General features: G+C 45.2%; 1 long non-coding RNA gene across 1 annotated transcript; it reads left to right on the forward strand.

The window, feature by feature from the left end:
• The first annotated feature begins 8250 nt into the window (after nt 1-8250).
• LOC123081728 (uncharacterized) lies at nt 8251-9479 on the forward strand. Its single transcript, XR_006438774.1, has 2 exons — nt 8251-8511; nt 8946-9479. It is a non-coding gene; the product is annotated as an uncharacterized lncRNA (long non-coding RNA).
• The last annotated feature ends 1150 nt before the right edge of the window (nt 9480-10629 follow it).

Consider the following 10629-nt stretch of genomic DNA (forward strand, 5'->3'; position numbering starts at 1 on the left):
GATCCCTTTTCCTTCAACTAGCAACATCGGTCTAGTCATAGTGGGCGCCTAAAGCGTGCTGATAATGTGAAGAGAGGTCAGGGTAGACTGAACTTGATATGGAAGAAGTCCCTAAAGAGACATCTGAAGGACTAGAATATCACCAAAGAACTAGCAATAGAGAGGGGTGCATGGAAGCTCGCTATCCATGTGTCAGAATCATGAGTTGGTTATGAGATCTTATGGGTTTCACCTCTAGCCTACCCCAACTTGTTTGGGACTAAAGGCTTTGTTGTAGTTGTTGATGAAATGGAATGAAGTTTCTATCTGTGTAGTTTTGATAAAATAGAGTGAAATTTGCATTTATGTTGTTTTGTGCTCTTAAGTTTACCTACACATTGTTCCAAACAAAAACAGAGCGACAAGTGTGAATGTAGGCGCACATCAGAGGTAAGGCCAATAGGCTTAGCATGGCAGGAGAACCAACGACGGGTGCCTTTAGTCCGCGCGTCATAGCTATTGCGTTATTAGTGATGAGCAGCTTGTCTGCTAGTAAGTACTCCCTTCATTCCTAAATATAAGATTTTTTTAGAGATTTCAATATGGGGGAAAAGGCATATTGGCTTGCTTCAGCGTTATTTCCTTATTGAACGTGGAGACATATTCCATTGTAGTTACATTACATAATGGCAAAGGTGGGTAATTTTTTTCTCACTTAAACCATATCGATGGTTATGAAAGTTTAGCTCATTAAATAAAGGGCTGGATGTTTCTGATTTTTGTCGTAATTTTTAGCATAATTCTCTTTTTTCTGGTTAACCCCTCAAATATTTTTTTATATATAATAAGCGCGTCCTTTATTTGGAAAAGTTCAGGAATTTTAAAAAAATTCGCAAACTTAAGAAAATCATGCAGATTTCAAAATGTCTGCGAACTTGAAATAAGTACATTGATATGGAAAAAATTACGTGAATATGAAGAAAGTATGTGGGTTTGAAAAAATTCCATAAACTTGAGAAAAGTGCACCAATTTGAAAAAATTGCGCTAACTTGAAAAAAGTAAACAGATTTAAAAAAAGTTCACATATTTTTAAGAAGTGTGCGGATTTAAAAAATTACATGAATTTGAGAAAATTACGCAAACTTGAATAAAGTGTGTGAACTTGAAGAAAGTACATGAATTTCAAAAGGAAGCTTACAGATTTGAAAAAGGCACGCTAATTTGAGTGAGCATCAGTCAAAACCAGGGTGAGTTAGCACCAAAATGGGTCAAAACCGAGACCAGGGACGAACCCTGTCCAGTTCGTTGATGGGTTCTAATTGTTCGGTTTCAGAGTTAGGGGATCAAATCTAGACTCCGCCAAGAAATGAGGTACAGAAAGTATACTTTTCTCTTTAATGAGTCCTCATCTTCTCCTAATTTTTTTCACTCCCATATGTTATTATGAAGTAATGTATGCAAAACAAATTGAACATGGCTAAAGATATGTACCTCAAAACTACTCCCTCCGTTCTAAAATAAGTGTCTCAACTCTATACTAGCTCTAGTACAAATTTATACTAAGCTCAAGACACTCATTTTGAGACGGAGGGAGTATATCTCTACCTAATATTAAAGGAATGATTATTTCTCCAATTTTTTTTCGTTCATGGTGGGACCCACATAATTTTCGTACGTCCCAGGCTTCATACGTCGCAGGCGTTTCTTTTCTGTCCAAAAAAATCACAGGGCGCACATAGCCGCATTGGGTCGGCCCATTAGCGTACAAACAACTCGCGTCAGTAAAAGAATTTTCATAAAAAAATACTGCAATGCGAGGAATCGAACCTAGCCGCTCATGCTAGACCACTCAAATGATAAAAGCATCTCCAGCCGTTGAGCCCCCCAGGAGGCATTTTTTTTGCCTCCCGGGGGGCTGCCGGCGAGAACTTTAGGCCGGGGGTGAAAGAATATCCAGTCGTTGCCCCCACCCCACCGCCCCCCCAACGCACGTACCCAGGTGAGCGAGAGGAGCAAGGTAGCCCGGCGGCAAGCAGGTAGCGCAGCGAGAGGAGCAGGCAGCGCAGCGAGGCCGGCCGGGCGAGGCGGCGAGCGGGCGGAGCCGGCACGCGGGCGCACCCACTTCTGGCCATACTTGGCGACGCAGTACGCACCGTCGCCGGCAAGCAGCTCGAGCTGCAGAGCGTCGTGACGGACGCGAGCCGGGCCGCCGCCGTGGCCCCTCGACGTGTCCTCCGTGTCCGCCGCCCCTGCACCCCGGTGTCCCGCAAGGTCTCGGCTACGACGAGCGGCGCGGCCCTCCGGCGCGAGCTCATGCAGGTCTCGACGGAGATCGCGTTGACCGTGGAGCCCGTGAAGCGCTGGCGCACGAGCAGCATCGCGAAGGCGGCCATGAAGGCCAGTTGCATGGAGATGAGGATGGAGGAGGTGGACACCGGGAGGTAGGCCTGGCGGTACGCGTAGAGGAAGTTGTCGGCGCCGGTCATGAGGCCGACGACGGCGGACACGTCCAGGAGGCGGGGCATCATGAGGAAGGCGCCGCTGCTGGCCGTGGGGTCGTCGCCTTGGCGGGGGCCGCGCCGGCGGCGGGAGGAGTAGGAGAAGCCGAGCGGCACGAGGAGGAGCGGGCAGCCGGCGTTCTGGAGCAGGCCGGAGAGCCACTTGCGGGAGCCGCCGCGCAGGAAGTAGAGGCGGAGGAGGAGCGGGCCGCAGGGCGGCGAGGCTGAGGCGGCCGGGCGGCTGGGCGTGGGCGGCCCTCCGGCGACGGACACGAGAGCAGAGCGACGTGCCAGGCAGTGGGGACGGGAGCGAAGGGCTTCCATGCCATGTCTGTGTGTGTGCATGGAGGGAGAGAGAGAGGAGGAAGCACGTGGGTAGGTGGGCCAGTGAGGAAAGTGAGGGGACAGGAGGGAGACGCTGGCAGGTGGGCTAGCGCCTAAAACGGCGAAATTAGGCCCCTCAGGAGCCCTCGGGCGCGCTGGGTGTTGCATGGGGCAGCCGACGCTATTTTTTGTTTTTGCCGGCGAAAAACGAGCACTTGGGGGCATGAGTGGGGCGTTTTTTGCCCGCCGGCACCTAAAAAGTGGCTTGGGAGGCTTCTTGGGGGCCCTAATGGAGATGCTCTAATCACTAGATTAAACAAGACTAGGTGTTTAATTTGCACCATGAAATTTTAAATTAAGTACATAGCCACGCTAGATACTGACAGGAATTTAGTTTTAAAGTTAATATATTTTAGAACGCGAAAATTTTGCAAAGTTGTTAATAAAAAGTTTAAAGCTGAATATTTTTTTAAAGAACAATATTTGTCTTTTTTCTGAAACCTGAGTATTTTTTTAAAACATAAACAATTTTTAAAACTAGGAGGTATTGTTGTGATTATTTCTCAAAATTGCAAACATTTTAAAAACACAATTATTTTTTGAACTTCAAATTTGAAAAGGCAAACATTTTTGTCAACATGTTTTTTAACTGGAAGGCATTGTAGCTATATTGTTTTAATCTATACCAATATTAATAAAACTTGGCAAAGTTTTGAAATATGCCCACATGATGAACCCAGCCGCTCACGCTAGACCACTCAAATGATAACCACTAGACTAAACAGGACTAGGTGTTTAATTAGCACCATGAAATTTTAAATTAAGTACACAGCCACGGCAGATACTGAGAGGAATTTATTTTAATGTGAATATATTTTAGAACGTGAAATTTTTGCAAAGTTGTTAAGAAAAAGTTCAAAGCCGAATATTGTTTTAAAGAACAATATTTGTCTTTTTTTAAACCTGAGTATTTTTTAAAACACAAACAATTTTTAAAACTAGGAGATATTGTTGTGATTATTTCTTGAATTTGCAAACATTTTAAAAACACAAATATGTTTTGAACTTTAAATTTGAAAAGGCAAACATTTTTGTCAACATGTTTTTTTAAACTGGGAGGCACTGTAGCTATATTGTTTTAATCTATACCAATATTAATAATACTTGGGTGAATTTTTGAAATATGCCCACATGATGCTTTATTTTACTTCATTTTGTTAACCGACAACGAGGGCGGCAAAGACGACAAGCGGAAACATGTGTTTGGTGTTATATTGAAATGGAGGATGTGGACCTGAGGATGAGGTATTAGTCATGTTTATTATGTTATGGGCATGTGGGCGAGGTCTTTAGCCATGATCAGTGGGTAAGGGCGTGTGAGGGTTGTTTTCTCCCGTTGCAACGCACGGGCATGTTTCCTAGTCACTTCAAAACTATCGACTGCTGATCTGTTACCATCATTCGGAAAAAAAGTTTCTACGATAATTCTTTGTAGGAATTCACATACTTGTCTCATTACACCTTACTGAAATATTTGTTTCTTTCAATGAAGATGAAATAGTAACCATTGCCCATTCATTTACTTCGTACAATAAAACATGTTTTGCATGCACTTATCATAGCTATGAATAACATCTTGGGTCAAACTAAAACTGGCCAAATAGCCAAGTCCTCTTTCTTCTTCATACTATTCATGTAAAACCGGTCAATTTTCGCCCAATGGAAAGATAATAATTGTAACACGTAACCATTTGCCTAAATAGAGCACTAACACTTTTCTCTATAGAAATAACAATCTTTTTTGTTCATGAATATACAGAAGCACTTCAAAGATTATTTTTAAAATATTTTTATTTTTTAAAATTTAAATATTTTTATTTTTCAGATTTAATTTTCCATTGTGTGTGAACATGTGGTTGGACACTTTATACTTGCCCTTGACCTTGGTAGACTACACTTCTAGCGGTGTTGTTCATTATTGCACGTTTTATCCTTTTTTTGCGAAATGCTAATTGCATGTAGTACGCATGTACCCCTCTCTATTGAAGTTTTTGTTAGTCCTCGTAGTTCAATGCCTGACCGAATATGCTATTTTTTAAAATATTACATTTTTTCATTAATTTGAGAAATAATACGTGGTTTTGAAAAATTTCAAAAATAATACACCCTCGACTTAGGTGAAGCAGATTGGATCCAGTCGGACACGGCGAAACCGAATAGGATGTAGTCGGCTTTGGGCAAGCCGATTAGGATCCAGTCGGCATTGCCAAAGCCGACAACTACTAATCGGTTTCGCTGAAACCAATTAGTGCCGACGGCTGCATGCAACCATATTTTGCACTGTAATTTTATCCTCCCACCCTCTCCCGCGTCCCTCCATGCACAAGTAAAGTACCAGCCGCGTCCCTCCATGCACCAGCAAGCACCCACACAACACCGACATCAGCCACGTCCATGTCTAGCAGAGCAGCTGACGACCAAGCACACCCACAACAACAGGGTCCCACGTCAGGCTTCGTGTTGCAGCCATAGCTGCCGGGTATGTCTCTTCATATTTATTCTTGTCAATATCAATTGGGACTACGTATTTCTTGAGTACTTATGCCCCCCCCCCCAGGAGCTTACGGATATCAGGCGTCTATGTCCAGACGCGGTTGATGTCGGTGCTGTGTGGGTTCTTGCTTGTGCGTGGAGGGACGTGGGATAAAATTATAGTGCAAAATATGGTTGCATGCAGCTGTCGGCTTTGGCAATGCCGACTGGACCCCAATCGGCTTCGCCATGTCCGACTGGATCCAATCGGCTTCACCTAAGCCGACAGCGTATTATTTTTTGAAATTTTTCAAAACCGCGTATTATTTCTCGAATTAATGAAAAAATGTATTATTAAAAAAATCAGCACCAAATAATAGCCTATTAAGAAAAATAATATGAATCAACGTGATTTGAATTTTAAGAAAAAATAATTCACAATTCATTTTGGTAATATTAACGACATAGTGATATATTTTGGGTCTGTCTAGGAGACATATAGATATGACATAGTTATGTCTATGTCACATCTAAGCTGATGTCCACTCTGTTTGTGGTCTATTTTTTGTTTTAGTTTTTTTTGTTTCTTGTTGCTGCATTATATATTTGTGAAAGCTTAATGTGACATCCTTAAAAAACATCTAGATGTGAATTAGGAAAATTGATGTATCTTATATAGAAATGTATCAATATCCAAAATGTCATGTATTATGCAAGGAAGACAGTAAATAGGATTAAAAATATCTACATGGTGTCCTAAAAAAAATCTACATGGTAAAAAAAGTACGTAAGTACTTAGAACAATCTATGCACTCAGGATGATGCCCTCGCAACTCTCTGCTAGATAAACAAAAGAACATATATACAAGGGCAATGGTGATGATGATATATATTAAACATGACCGATTTACAACATGATCAGTTCGAGGTACATTATCTCCAAGAAATTACATTGCTAGATGGAGAAGGGTAACGACAAGCCCTTTCCAAAATAACAAGGAGTGCAAGGTTACAAAAGGTCAGCGGAAAGACAACCGTACGTGGAGTTCTTCATGCTTCGATTTGCACCGTGAAGCACATATGCTAGCAAGCATCTAGCTAGCTACACTACATGGCCTTGTTCCACATCGCAAGTGGTATTCTGAGCACGTTCTTCATCTGTGGTGTCGCCGGTGGGATGACCTTGATCCGCTGCAGCAGGCTCTCCTTCGTTCCTGGCGTCGCCGGTGGGATGACCTTGATCCGCCGCAGGTTCTTCTTTTTGGGTGCCGCCGCCGCAGTGAACTTGATCCGCAGCACGTTCTTCTTCTTGAGTGTCCCCGCCGGGACGATCTTGATCCGCAGAACGTTCCTTACTGGCGGCAACGACTTTGACACGTCGTCGGTGGGGGTGGGGAGCTTGGGCGCGAACCACGGGAGCTGGAGCGCGGCGGCCGTCGTCAGCCGCCTAGCTGGGTTGCACTCGAGAAGCCCTTTCAAGACTTGGAACCCGTCGTGGGACAAGGTCTCCCGGGGGAAGAGGTTTCCCAGCGTGTTGTGCTGCTGTGCGTTGTAGAACACTCGCGGCACCTCGGCCGCGGCGAACTCGGGCCACGTCGTCTCGTCCGGGAAGCCGAGGACGCGGAAGATGGCCGAGAGCTGGGAGGTCCTGTCGTCCTTTTTGTCGGCCTTGAACAGCGTCTCGCCGGTGAGCATCTCGGCCATGACGCATCCCAGCGACCACACGTCGACGCCCGCGTCGTAGTCCGGCTTCCCCAGGAGCATCTCCGGCGCCATGTAGGGCATGGTGCCGGCATAGTCGTAAGGCTTCCTCGCGGTCTTCAAGGACATGGCCAGCCCGAGGTCGCACAACTTGAGGATCTTCCCTCCTTCCCCGACCAGGATGTTTTGCGGCTTGATATCTCGGTGGACGATGCGGTCCTTGCCGTGCATCTTGTTGGCGCCGGTGAGGAGCTGCCACATGTAGGCTTTAAAAAAAAAAGATGAAACTCATGGGCACTAGCACCCATGGTTTATTGATATAGGAGAAGCATCCCTTGTGAGGAACCAGAAATTCGTCTCCGACGTGGCTCGAACCCTGGTTGCTGGAGACGCCACTGCGCCCCTTTGCCACTAGGCTACAGCCTAGTTCTCACCACATGTAGGCTTTCACTATGGCCTCTGGCAGCGGCGGCCTCTCGGACAGGAAAGCGTGGAGGTTGGGGCCGACGTAGTCCATGGCGAGGCAGAGGTTGTAGGTCTCAGGGTCGCGGAAGAGGCCATGGGAGCCGACGACGTAAGGGTTCGGGCTGCAGGCCTCGAGGAAGCCGGCCTCGTCCTGGATCTCTTTGTTGGCGGCGGCAAGATCGCCGTTGGAGCGGAGGACCTTGATGGCGACGGTCTTACCCGTGACGCGGTGGCGCGCCTTGAGGACGGCGCCGAAGCTGCCCTCGTCGAGGCAGGGCGTGTCATCGAACTCGAAGGCCGCGGTGGTGCCGATGCGGACGCGCCTCCTCTTGCAGCAGGATATTTCTGGTTCTTGATCCGTCCCGTGGCCGGCAGCTGGTCGCTTGCCGACAGCCATGGCGCTCGAGCTGGACTGCTTCTCGCTTCTCGTGGACTGGTTGCCGGGGTGCGCTGCGCAATGGATCGGAGGTGGAAGCAGACGATCGAGGAAAGGGGGAAGGAAGCTAGGGTTGAGATCTAGCTAGATAAACATTTCTCTGTATGGATCGTGCGTACGGTTGTGCTAATTCTCAGTCGACTGAGAATTAGGGAAAAAAATTCCATGCATACTGGTTGCAAACCTCATCCTTTGCAACCCGGACGTTATCTGCTGCCACGTGTACAGCTAGACAATCGCACGGCGTCCTCAATTTTGTCCAAGTGATACGCAGCTCGGCTCCAATCGGCACACCAGCGCCGCCCTCGACTCGTGCGGCTCGGCTCCTTCCCTCTACAGCGGCTCGATTCACACAGAACAGAGCATTCGATCCCGACTCCTAGACTCTGCGCACATAGCCGATCCGCCGCCGCCGCCGCCGCCGCCGGGATTCGCTTCCGCACTCGCCGCTGGGAATCGCATCGCCGCCGCCGGGAGTTGCCTTGACTCCGGGCCACCGCTGGGAGTTGCCCCCGCCGGTCCCTGGAGTCGCATCCGCCAAGGCCGCCCGTGGCCCAAACTCGCGTACGCAAGATGTAATTTTCCCGGCAAGCTCTCCTCCTTCCGTGCAGTGCTTTGGTACATCTTTATGCCAAGCAACCTAGTAGTAGTAGACGTAGATTCCCTTAGATGAACTTTGTTCCAAAAATTGTAGCTGATGCTTTGTAGTTTGATTCTAATCCTGATTAATGATCAATAAATCTCTTCAAGTCTGAAAAGAAAAGAGATGGAATACCTAATTAGCCATTCAATTTAGAATTGTGAACCATTCATAATTTGTAGGCATGATTTTGTCCATCATCCTACACATGTGTCGTATGGATTGTTGATTTACCGGCTGATGCCATATCAATTGATAGTGTAATCATGTGCCTCCTTTTTGACATGATGATTTACATGTACTGAATTGTTTTGTCAGCCTTGTATGGATAATTGCTAATGCAGGGTCTTGGACTTGTGATTAATCCAGGTAGTTGTATCTCTTTGCTACAATCCGAAGAAGTGGAGGGCAAGGAAATTGAATCTTATTTACTGTCTGTACAAGACTAGAGTCAATTGGATTGCTGCTGGGAGAGCTCCAGTCAAGATGGCGTTGCACAAAATTGGTGCTTCGAACAAGGATGATACCTTGTACAGGTGCAAGATGCCCAGAATCTTAACCGAAATGCAAAGTTGTGTTAGGCATCAACATGAGGGAACGAAGAGCGAACAGGAGGTCACCTACTCACGTAACAGCCACACTCCACCGTTGTTCTTCTATCCGAAGACCCTCAAGTATACTGCTGGAACAACACAGCTGCTGAGAAAACTGTTGAAGAAGACGCAATGGTTGCTGATGGAGTATACTTAGACTAGGAATGTCAAATCTTGCAAATTTGATGTTGAATTCATGACAACTATTGTACCAACCTATAGCTGATTGCTCTCCCTGACAATGTACTAATTAGTATACAATGTATCTTTTCCTATCAAATTCATATGGATAATATAAAATCTTCATTTTGCTGGATGTGTTTAAAAAAAATCTGAATATTTCTCCATGTCTCTTTGATTTGCTATATACTGTAGCGAAGGTGCTATTTTTTTCTACTGTCCTTGAGTAGGCCTAAACTTCAGTGTGAGACTCATTTTTTAGTATGAAATCTGACAACCATTTAGACAGGCAATTGGAAAGTACTTGTATTCTAATACACCAGTTCATAAATTCTATAACTTCTTTAGAAAATAGGCGTACAAACTCATCAAACCTTGCAACTGGCACAATACTCAAACATTGTAAATGAAGACAAAATCCAGTGTGCTGCAGTACATCAATTAAAATTCATGGTACACCAGATTACATAAAAAGATCATACTCCTTATATGTTGCGCCAAATACTATTCATCAAAATGTAACTTTTTAGCAGACGAGGATATTGTGGCATCCTGATGAACTCCAAGCAAAAGACTTGTGAATTCGCCTTGGATGAAAGGAGCGTACATAGCTGAAGGTTGCCCGTATGCATCATTTGCAAAGGTTGGAATTGCGGCATTAGTAAATCCACCTTGGATCAACGGAGCAGCCATGGACGAAGACTGCCCATACACATCATTTCGAAAGTTTGGCACTGTACTAGAAACGTCAATGCTACCAGTCCCAACATCCTGTGTCATATAATTTAAAATTGTTCATATAAATATGTAAGGAAAATATGAAAAGTGAATACTGAGTCCAAGTCATATGTTTTACCATCAATTCGTGTGGATGAATGCCATCATCCCTATTTCGTACTGCATTTTTTGGATCTTCTCCTATTTTCAGACAAGAGTTGAAAGATAAATTAAACACTAACTATAAAAGTATATAATAGAAAAGGCTTGCTAGATTGTGTAGGATCAGTACCTTTCTTTTTAGTACTATTCTTTTTCTTCCCTTTCTTCTTCTCAAAGGAGAGTTTGACCGTTTAGTCTTTGCACCTTTTACCACCGGAGGAACTCTAATTGATATTGTACCTTTTAGTGTGTCGGTAAAAAGGTCAGTCGAAACTAGCGGAACCTCATTTGATTTTTCCTCCATCTTGCTGAGAGAGTTATCTGCTTGTACGTCAAACTTATCTATAACTTTCTCGAAATCAATAAGAAGTTCCTTTGATCGGGTACACTTCAATGCAACG

Source organism: Triticum aestivum, chromosome 4A (genome assembly GCF_018294505.1).
Source record: "Triticum aestivum cultivar Chinese Spring chromosome 4A, IWGSC CS RefSeq v2.1, whole genome shotgun sequence".
Taxonomy (NCBI): domain Eukaryota; kingdom Viridiplantae; phylum Streptophyta; class Magnoliopsida; order Poales; family Poaceae; genus Triticum; species Triticum aestivum.